Below are 8,897 nucleotides of genomic sequence, written 5' to 3'. Positions count from 1 at the left end.
AGGTTAAGTTTCGGATACTGGGTTTAATTTACCGGGTGTTAAGAGATAATTAGAGGAAGCTATTTGGATTGATGTGAGAGGGAACAAAGTGATAGACTTGCATTAAATAAGTGACAAGTGTCACCATTTGATTGGAGGAACTTGTAAGACCACTATTCATTTTCTTACCATTGACCAAATAAATCAAAAATTCACCAAAAATTCCTCATTTTTGTCTTCCTCTTGGCCGAACCTCTTCCTACAAGAAAAGAAAGAAAAGGTTCCAAGTTTCTTGCTCCAATCTTGCCCAATCTCACAAACTAACCGTTTCATCTTGAATTCCTTCCATAAAACCTCTTCAATTAGTGTTAGTGAGTTGATTTGTGGAGTTATTTGGAAAGCTAAGAGGACCTATTGCTCTCTCTCTCTTGTTTCTAAGGTGAGTTGTGAAGAACCACCCTCCTCCCTTAATTGATGCTTAAATCATGATTAGTGGTAGTATGAGATGCAATATTATGGATTATTTCTTGATTTGTGGTTGAAGTGATGAAGTTTTATTAATTTTGGGGATTTTTCTGTTTTAATATAAGCATGGTTGTATGGCTATCTATGATGATTGGAAATGGTATATAATGATTCTAGAAGGTGGAAAAGTGGACAATTGCAATCAATTTCTGTTTTGGAAGAAATTTCAGAAAATTAGGTTTTGTGAAGGAACATTCTGCCCGAATTTTTAGCTCCTAGTTAGAGGCCGAATTGGCCTTGGCTTAAAATATGAAAATTGTAGGGAATAACATTTAGAGGTGCCTACAAAATTTCAGGTCAATCGGAGTAGCGTAGAGTGAGAAAAGTCGAAATTACTATTGCTGTTCTGGTTCTACCCCGAATGTAAGAATTGCGCCTGTAATTGGTTGTTTTGGCTGGAATTGCTTCCGAATTGGTTGTTGAGGCCTTCTGATGAAATTTAGCCCTGTTTCTTTTCTTTCAGCTGGTTTTGGAATTTCTGGATTTGGACTTGGAGAGCCTGAGTTATGATATTTCCGCTAGAATACATTCTGTGAATCTGTTTTTGTGATTCTGGTATGGTATCTTGCATTTTTGACCTGGTTATACTCGAAACTGGGTTCAGTGACCTTCTATAATGTAGTAGCCCTATCTCTTAGCTTCGAAACGGTGGGTCTTGGACCTTCATCCGATAATCGTAGTGCCTTTGGCACCATTACCGCAAAATGAGGACAAAAACTATTTTTTTCAGGGCTAAAGCTAAATCATTTCCGGATTTTTCTGGTTTCCTCTATTGTTTGTGTATGCTTAGGGAACCCTGTTTTGGTAGTATGTAGAATTGGTTTATGACTTGTAATCGAGTCTTATTGTGTTTATTTGAATAGTTTAGGGCTTGACTTTCATATCCGGTCATTTCCTAACTAAATTTTGTACTTGAATGCCATTAAGCCTAGTGAATGGCTTTTGGAAATGAGATTATTTTTGTACGAGATGTTGGGACTGATTTGAGGAAATAATGAAGCCATGATGGCTGGAAAATAGGTAAACACAAGGGATATGCTGCCGAAATTTTACTTGAAGGCTAGTTGGATTTACTTGTGATTTGAGCGAAGGGCTTTTGGGTTGTTTGAGCCTAGGTCTTCATGTTACCTTTTCGTTTCCAAAAAAAATCATGTTTTGCACCCTTGCTTTAGTAATTATTTGGCGAGGCATACGACTGGTAGTCGAGCCTCACATATACTCGATTTTTTAAAGTGGAACCTTCAATTGTTTTCCTTGGATTATTTTAGTGTTTCTTGGTGATTAAAGCTCTCTTTTGGGAGGTATCTGTACTTACCCCGGTGAGTGTTCCACTACCTGCTACCCGTTATGTGAAATATCTGAATATCTAAATACTTGATTTATGACTGTTGGAGCCAAATACTGTTTTGATAAAAGGGAGGCGAGGGTGTACTTTATCACACTCGTTCTCTGGTCTGTTCATATGCCAATTTTGAACGCGTATCTGAATCTGCTATCTGTATCTGTTATCTATTTCTGGATCTGTATCTGTTCTGACGTCGTTTTGAAGCTTGTGTCCAACGACCTTTCTGTGACCTCTGAGCTCAACACTTGTGGCCAGTTACTCGAGTCGGGCCGGCAAGGGCCTGGTCGATTAAATAACGAACCACGGTAGTCTGTTTTGGGATCTTTGGGTATTGAGACCCTTGATTCCGGGTATACTCGAGTATTACCATTTCTGATCTGATTGGATTTCGGGCCCGGTGGGGTATGTGAGGTGGAAGGAATCGAAGAAAGTGGAGTCTACGGTATTGGTTACTCCTTTAGCGTTGACGGAGTGTCAACTATTATTTCGATCAAGCTTCGATGATGCTAATGGGAATTTGGCTCCTGAGAGCCACCTGTATCCTTCTGATTTGAATCATTGGTTCATTTACTTTACATCTGGCATGTGTACCTGATTTGTTAAATGTGAAATGCCATGATTTTACTGCTATATGTCTGGTACCTCATTGAGCGCAAGCTCACCCCTTTCTGTTCCTTTTTGTTTTCCTTACAGGAAAATAAATACTTTTGGACTGGATTTGACAATTGGCTGCCAAATTGAGCTAGTTGAACATATCTTTTGTATAGCTCATGTATTGAAACCCTAAATGTACTTTTGGGACCGTTTTCCTTTTGATCTGGCAAACCAGACATGTATCCACTTTTGAATACTTTTGTATGCCACTTTGGCTTGTAAATGCTAAGTTTCAAGATGTGAATGTTTGCTTGATATTTGGTTGGGTTCTGACGGGTCGGTTACTATTCATAGCCGACTTCGGTTTCATTTTTTTTTATTTTAACATTTTGATTTGTTTACCCGCGTTGGTAAGCTCCGGAATGTATTAGCTCGTTCTATACCGAACCGTTAGTCCTGGCGAGAGCTGGGCAGGCAGTTCGCTAACCCCTTTGGTTCGCCTTAGGGGAAGGTGGGGCTGTCACAGAGTTTATTTCTTAAAATTCATCATGAAATCTTCAAAGAGCAAAAATAAAGAATGAAATGTACATGAGTATATACAAGACAAATAATTGTCTGAATAAAAACTTCATTATTGCCAATGTTTGACATTTTTTTTAAAAGCAATACATATGAGAAAAATTCTAAAGAACTCCTTTACACATGTATACACACTTTTCTCTCTTAATAACCCCTTTTTTTCCTTTGAGCAATGAAACCTCTTAAATGTTTTACACGAGCGCTTTCAAATGAATTTTCAAATTTACATTGTAGGACCTGCCCAAGAATCAAGTAATACTTGTAATTTTCAGGATTCATTAGATAAAAATCGTTATTAGATATAGAAAAATATTTTCACCTTATTGAAACGTCTTTTATAAATGCAGGGGAGGGGGAAAATAAAAGGAAAGAAGAAAAAAAATACCCAGAGTTAATAAGCAAAATTGTAAAATCGGTATGCATGTCCTATGGGGGAGCCCTTTTGCGCCAAGGGTAGGCCTAGCATGAAAAATGCAATCCTCCAGAGAAGGCACTATACAATACCTGATGGATCCAATCAACTTATTGAGTGAAAAATAATTTGAAAATTTTGGTTAATTGGAGTGACGAGAGACATTTGTCAAAATGAGGACAACGTCCGAATGGATTGATCACTTTGATCGATACAAGAATTTGGAAAAACGCACCGGTTTGACCTTGACGAACTTCCTATCAGAGAGATTGAAATTCGTTGACAAATTTTCTCAGTGAAACATGGGTGAAAACCCCAACAGACCAAATGGCTGGATGCAATGGATGGTTTTCTCAAAATCGACTAGGTTTCCCAATTTGAAATTCGACATTGAAACCCTAATTGGTCAAATGGGTTGAATGAAATTGACAATTTATTTAAAATCGACCGGGTTACCCTAAAAAGGGTAAACTAGTCAAATGAATTAGATGAAATTGATAATTTATTCAAAGTTGACCGGATTGCCCTAAAAATGGTAAACTGGTCAAAAGAATGAAATGGATGATTTATTCAAAATTGACTATGTTGTCCTAAAATGAATGAATTGACCAAATAAATCGAATGAATTTGATGGATAATTTGATCAAATGAATTGAATGGAAATGATGGTTTATTGAATTGTCTACCTATTGGTAGTTTCAAAAAAAATCATTGCGATGCATTAGTCTATGAATCTTCTAAAATCAAGATTTGGCCTCAATATGTTTATCGTCTCAACAAAGAAGGATCATTTGTAAATTTCTTCAAATTAATGTCCTTTCCGCAAGAGATTTTTACCAGTTTTTGATAAATGGCCAAAAAATGATTGTTAGATGTTCAAATTCTAATGTGCAAAATTTGTTCTACGATTACGGAAGAAAATCGGATCCCACCTTACCTTGTGCACTACCCCTTTGGAAGGTACAAGAAACATAAACATGCAAGTCTCATTGGACTACATGTCCGAGACATAAGGTGGTTTATTCCTATCGTGGGATCCCCTAAATGGTATTCCCTTCTACGGTTTATGCATGATACCATTTTATCAAAGCAATAAAATATACAATTAAAACGATATCATGACCTAAAGGGACCCTTTATACGCCAGGGTGGGCCTAGAATAATATGATATTATTAATTTATGAATGAAATACACCCAAAATTTTTAAACGTGCAATAGCCTATTTACAAGGGTAGGTTCTAAAAGGAGATCATGCCAGACCTCTTATTTCCTAACGTTTGTGAATGCAAAAAACAAGAAACAAAGAAAGTTAGTTCAACACATAACACGTTGTGGCAATCAAATAATAAATATAGAAAGCAAAAATAAGGAAAGAGGGTTGGAATCCTTCCCCTCGTGCCTAGTGTCCCTAATTTAGGATAAGGTCGACTCTACCCTAGGCAATTCTATTATGGATGCATGAGGTTTGGTTCACTAATGCATGGTCGACTCGATAAGGCTTCGGCTCCCAAGCCTTCAGACCTAAAAGCGAAGGGTCATCACTCCCAAGGCCTTCGGTCGGTGGCTCGAGTGATCCCTTAGGCATCGCTATGGACGCAGTGCACACCATCCGCCTACCTAAGGAAATCAATCCTAATCCTACAGGGTGGTGTGGGAAACGCCCACGATAAAGAAAAAATAGGGTAAATAAAACTATGCATGCACATATGAGGTGCTTTTCTTTTGAGGAGAGGGATTGAGAACCAACGCGAGGCTCTAGGGTAATATCCCCCCACCCAAATGCAATGCAAAGCGCGGAATCACATAAATAAACCATCCATCCATCCAAATTAATCATACGCAAAGGGTGAGGGAGTGAGTTGATACGCGCGAAATGCAAAAATCCTAGAAAAGAAAAAATGCAACCCTAAACATCCAAATGCTAAACATGAAAAGGGTAGAAAAGGAAAAGAATAACTAAATCAAGTGCTCGGACCCATTTAGGAAGTCCCCAGTGGAGTCGCCAGCTATCGCGCCCTATTTTTTAATAATAAAAGTATAATAAGTGAGTGAAGTATGGTTTGAAAAAATGGTGATGTATGTGAAAATGAAAGGGAAAGGCCATGGGACTTTGAAATGCAACCTTTTGGCCAAAAATAGTAATCTAAAAAGGTTTTGGTAAAATGTAGGAGTCACCACTTGGTATTGAGTTAGGGTGTACCAAGTCACCCAAAAAATGTGGATTTAAATGTAAAACCTTTTTAGATTGACTCCAAAATCTACGATAAATCAGAGAAAAATGGTTCGGGGGTCACAGTTGAAGAGAGGGAAGGCAAAGACAATGTCTAAGGCACCCTCTCAACCTAGCCTAAACTAGTTGCATGATTTAGTCATGATTTTCCTAATTTCTAATCAGAAGATGTATCGCATTTGGATGTAACTAATATGAAAGCAATCCTAAATCTAATAAGGAATCGAAAGGGACCAATATCTCTTAGAGGCTCGATCGGACTAAATCACATGAGTTGTGATAGCCAAGAATAAGCCCTCCAAGAGGTCACGAGTAGTGCTAATGATGAAAAAATGAATGGAATGAATGTATGCAATGTGAAAACATGAGCATGTGTGAAGTGAAAAAAGTAATAATAATAATAATAATAAAAATAATAGTGTGTAAGTGGGAGTGTGCAAATAGGGGTGCAAGGTGAGGTATGTAAAGTGATAGTGTGAAGTGCATGTGTGCTCAGTGATAGTATGTAAAGTGCTAGTGGTAGAGTGAAAATGTGTAAGATAAGAGTCATGTGAAGTAAACATGTGGAAAAAGTAATAGCATATGAAGTGAGAGCGCAAAGTGATAGTGAGTAAATGAAATGCATGAACCCTAGAGGAATGCAAGCAAGACGGGTACGGGGAAACCCTAAATCGTGACTTTTACTTTTTCTTTTGGTTAGAAAAAGAATGAGCGTGCTAAGGCTATGTGTAGCCAAACTCGTCCATCCTCCTTACCAAAAGAGTAACTCCCTAAACTAATCAGGCAAATGACCCTAATGACTAGAATGAAATGCAAAATCCTAAAGATCATACTTAGAATGTAGGAAAAGAGGAAAGGACCATGCAAAAATGTAAAAATACTAACAAATGCATGAAAATGTAGTGAGGGCATGCGAGTATGTACTAGCGAGGGAAGGCCCTATTGGGTCTAGCATTGGACTAGCCCTTTAACTAACGCTCTCTCACAAGCGTTGGACTTTGTAAGAGCTCGAGGGGAAGACCATGACTAGCATTGGACTAGCCACGGTAACGTGCATTCCATCCACATAATCAGATATAATACTTAAAAGCAAATAGACATGCTAAGCACATAGTTTCACATAGCACGTAGCACATAAGCATGCTTATCTAGATGCAGAAACCTAGGGAAAACAATTAAGCACGTAGGCAGGCAAGCACGCAAGTAAACGAAGCAAACAAACAAATGAGCCCTATCTATTACATTGGGGATGCCTACTACAATAAATAATTAAAATAAATACCTAACTATTACAAATTTGGCATTCAAATGCCTTTCAAATGATCAAAATTGAACTAGAATAAATATACAAAACTAAAGCCAATAAAGCAAATAAATAAATAAATGAAATAAATAAATAAACATTCAAGAGGCATGCAATTAAACACGTAAAGTCACAGGGGACACGTAGGCTCAAATAAAGTAAGAAATAAGGGATAGGGAGTACCTCCCTTGAATTGGGCCCTAATGGAGTGAAATTACTTATTTACCTTCCAAAAAACAAAGAAATGGTCAAGGCATCACTTTAGTTAATAAATAATCACAAAAGATAAAAATAAACATGAAATTGAATCAATTAAATCATGTAAACAAACCACATTTAAGAAGTTAAAAGAAGAAGGGACTTAAATGCAAAAATTAACAGAGTTTTGGGGGTTAAATTATAATCAACACAAAGATCCAAGGTCACAATTAAAGAAAAATAAAGTTCAGGGACCTATTTACAATTAAATTTGGGACCCAATTGAAAGAAGTTAAAAGTGTTTAGGGCCATAGTTAAGATACTCGAAAGTTAGATGACTGAATTGAAATTTCGTCATCAGACTCCTTGACTTAACAAGCCATTGGGCCCTTTTCTTTATTTGTTTGGGTCAAAAACCCTCCTAGCCCAACCAAGACCCAAGCAAAACAGACGGGCTAGCTTACACTTTCCAACAAATAAACCCAACCAAAAAAGTGGGCTTTTACCTCTTAAATCCAAACCAGAAAACCAACAAAATAAATTAAACCCACTTTTACAAACCCAAATAAACATTATTACCCACAAACAAAACCATAATCCTAAACCCAACAAGCTTAGCAAATCAACTAAAATTATTAAGCCACAATTAGGATCTAAATCCAGAATTAATCTAGCTAAAAGACTACCTATGCATATTAAAAGATGATTAAATTCTAAAAGAGAGAAACAAGTTCACTTTTTCCAATTTTTCGGGCCATAGTGAAATTAGGCAAAAATTAAGGAGTTAAATTGCAATTTTTCAAAAATTCATTCATTCATGAATTGCAGGAGATTTCTTCTTCGATGCAACTGAAAGTGAAAAATTTCTGCAACTTCTGATGCTTCAAAATTCCATTAGCTTTACACGGCCAACACACCACACCAATACAAGATACGAAGGGCAACGATAGTGAAAGATGACTCAAAAAATCATTTAGCTTCTCTCCCCTCCCCAACTGATGAAACGCACAGATTCTAGCCAGCTTTGGACTGGCCAGATTTCATCCCGAACGCGTGCAGAAAAAGGATAAAATCTCCTCCTTTTGGTTCAAAATTTCCATTCGGGCATTTTGTCAAACAATACATGGGCATGGAGGGTTTTAGCAATTTTTCGCTCAAGGAATGGAAATCAGAGCCCAAAAATTATCAGCAACACAAAAGAACGTAGACCAATCAATACACAGAGCGTGCGCGGTCAAACATTTATGAACAATCACCGAAAAATTGCAAGAAACAAATTCACCAGAGACAGATTTTGGGGTTGGCATTTCCAGCATTTATTCTTGAATGGAAGCTGAAATTTAAAGTAAAATGGCTACTTACCGTACTCCTTCTCGGTGAATGTTCGCTGGTGATGGTGGGAATTTCCAGAGCCGACAGCAAATTGCAACTCCTCCGCTCGGCTTTTCCTTTTTCTTGCCCAAAAGCTTTTCCCCTCTATTTGTTTGTTTTCTTTTCTTCTTGTCTGAACTTTTCTTCCTCTGTTTTCAGCCGAAACCTCCCCCTTTGATTTTTCTTGTTCCTCCTCCTCAGACTCTCTCTCTCGTTTTGCCTCACAACTAAACTCCCTCCTAATTTTCCAGATTTTTCTTTCCCTTTTTCTGTTCTGTCTTTTGCTCGTTGCATTTTCCGTCTTTCTTTATTCTATTTTAGTCGAAGTCTTTCTCCACTGCCCGCAATTCTTTTGGCGTT

The sequence above is a fragment of the Coffea arabica genome, chromosome 5e (genome assembly GCF_036785885.1).
Source record: "Coffea arabica cultivar ET-39 chromosome 5e, Coffea Arabica ET-39 HiFi, whole genome shotgun sequence".
In the NCBI taxonomy this organism is placed as follows: Eukaryota; Viridiplantae; Streptophyta; class Magnoliopsida; order Gentianales; family Rubiaceae; genus Coffea; species Coffea arabica.
Note: the sequence above shows the minus strand (reverse complement) of the source record.